Source organism: Manis javanica, chromosome 16, assembly GCF_040802235.1.
Source record: "Manis javanica isolate MJ-LG chromosome 16, MJ_LKY, whole genome shotgun sequence".
In the NCBI taxonomy this organism is placed as follows: Eukaryota; Metazoa; Chordata; class Mammalia; order Pholidota; family Manidae; genus Manis; species Manis javanica.
In genome coordinates this window covers 40957067-40959613 of record NC_133171.1, presented here as the reverse complement: position 1 = coordinate 40959613, position 2547 = coordinate 40957067, and the positions used below count along the sequence as shown (strand labels likewise).

General features: G+C 43.8%; 1 pseudogene; it reads right to left on the bottom strand.

The window, feature by feature from the left end:
* Window positions 1-1380: 1380 nt before the first annotated feature.
* Window positions 1381-2315, bottom strand: LOC118969173 (patched domain-containing protein 4-like; annotated as a pseudogene).
* Between the last annotated feature and the right edge of the window lie 232 nt (window positions 2316-2547).

The following is a 2547-nucleotide window of genomic DNA, read 5'->3' as shown; positions in this document are numbered from 1 at the left end:
GTTTCCAGAATGTAAAATTTTGGCTGTGCATTCACACCTATCTGCAATGCTCTCTTTCAGTAAGTGTGATATGAGCAAATACTTAAATTTAAAACTGAGAACCATCTGTCTAGTTTTACTCAACATGAAGCATAGAAAAGCGCAACCTTTCAAAGTCCCAATCATTGAAATGCTGAAAGCTGTTACTAGCTAATTACTAGGTTACCAGTTTTCCTGAGGAATCCCAAACTCCCTAAACTTCTGAGTTCATTCAATATTCATTTATTTTTTTATTTGGAGGGTGGGTACTGTTATTCCCCAATTAATTAAGAAATTGAGTTTTCAATTGACTGTAATAACTACAAATCAAAAGAATAAAAATAAAGAATAATAGCATTGCCTGCCTGTGTTAAGTATCTAAATTACCTTAGGACACTCATTGCAAACATGTGCATCAAGGCAAATGCATACATACCATTAGCAAAAATGATCTGTGTTTTAGAACTGATTCTGACTTAAGATTTGGCATTTTCTAAAGATTAAAAGGGTAGAGCACACAATGGTACAGTGACTCTTGTGGAAATTATATCTATCCCGGAACCTTCAGTCACCTGGTGTCAACAGGCCTTGCCTGCAAGCACATCAGTCCTGACAATCTAGAATCAAAAATGCAAATTAGACTGAGAGTATATATTAAACAACCTATTTATTAGTAAAATAATTATCCCCTATTATTTTTGCTATAATTCCTATAGGTATACTTGGTTATTGAGCTGTCATAGTACACACTGATTTAATTTGGGGTTTTGTGAAAGGGAAGATAAACACCTCTGGTGATGTACAAGTGTCTAGATCAAAGGTTAGCAAACTATGGTCCCAGGTCCAAATTTGCCCCCTGGCATGTTTTTCTTTAGCTTGGGAGCTAAGTTTTTGTTTTGTCTTGTTTTTCATTTCTAAGGAACTGTTAAGAACAATAAAGAGAAAAACGAAAACAGAAGAGAAAAAAAATGAAAAAGAATACAGGACAAAGACAGTAGGTAGCCTGCAAAACCTAAAATAGTTGCTATATGGTCATTGACTAAAAGCTTGCCAACCATCATGCTAATTCATTTAGTGCCACAGAACTATTTTCATTTATATATTGAAAATTCCAGTTATTTTGGCATGTAAACACAAATATGCACACTTGTTGGAATTCCTTACACAAATTCATGGAATCCCAACTGTAGACATAACTTGTTACTGACACAGGCATGCATAGGCACAGACATTCAAATATCAAATTCAGGCCAGGCTGCTGGCAGATAACTAACAATGGCAATGCCATCCCTGGCAAAGCTAAAGGATAACCATTCACCTTCTAGTCCTAATTAGCCCCTAAGAAATATACAATTTTATGCTTTATATTGTTTTATTCAGTGTTTTTCCCTCTATATTATCCCTGTCCCCTCCCCCAATGAAAGAATTAATTAGTTTCTGAGTCTTAAGGATGGGACCTTTGTATTTTCTCTGCTTGTTAGGGGCAAGAAATGAAGCACTGCCTCTAATTGGCAGAAGCATGCTGGAGGACATTACCTGTAGTGGTGTTGGGATACCTCATCTGCACCTTGGCTATAGTCATGAGCCCTGCCTGAGATCTTTTTAGCATGAACATTTCTTAGGCTTTTTTTTTTTTTAGCATTTAATATTTCTTACACTAATTGCTCTCCATGACCATGAGAAAAGTATAATTACAGCCCTTGTGGCTTGCTTCATTTCTAGCAGGATCTAGAAGGATCTGGGTCTGCAGGATCCCCCCAGCCTGGAGCAAAATACTGTCCTCAAGTGGAGAGAGGAGGATCACCCTGCCATTCCTCCGGAATAGAGCTGGCTTTGGGACTCGTCCAGGGGGAAAAGACTGCTGGCCAGGCTGCGCTCCATCTTGGCCAGGCTGTGGCTGGGAGCGACCAGGCGCTCCAGGTCGCCCTCGGGCTGCAAGCGGTTGAGCGCGCTGAAGTCGAAGGTGACGGTCAGGACTGAGGGCACGGTGAGGAAGAAGACCGGGTGCCGGCTCACGCACAAGCCGCAGCATCCTCCACCAGGTCCAGCTCAGTAGCAGGTGCACCACTGGAGCCCCTGCTTCCTCACCGTCACCTATCCCTCTGATAGCCAAGCTCACTGTTGCCACTGCCGCACCCCAGGTGCACAACACCCACTTGCTTCTGCAGTGCCTTCGTCTCACGCAATAGCCTTGCCAGCTGCTTCCCAGACACACTTTCTGTGCTCTTTGCACTTTTCAAACGCGGCAGCAGGTGCTGCAAAACAGAGAACACTGAAAGCGGCGGCTTCCAGGCCATCTGTGCTCCCGCTCGCCGCCGACCCCCTTCGCCGCTCTGCCCTCCCCACCCCGCGCTTCTCTTCCCTACGGCTCCCCCGCTGCAGCCACACACACGTCCAGCCACCAGCCTCCGCGGGGAAGGAGGCCCGTTGCAAGCCCACTGCCTCTGTAGATTGAGTCCAAGACGGATCCTAACTAGGACTCTGTAAAACTGCAACTCTGTAAAAATGCTAATACGGGTCCTACCAGAG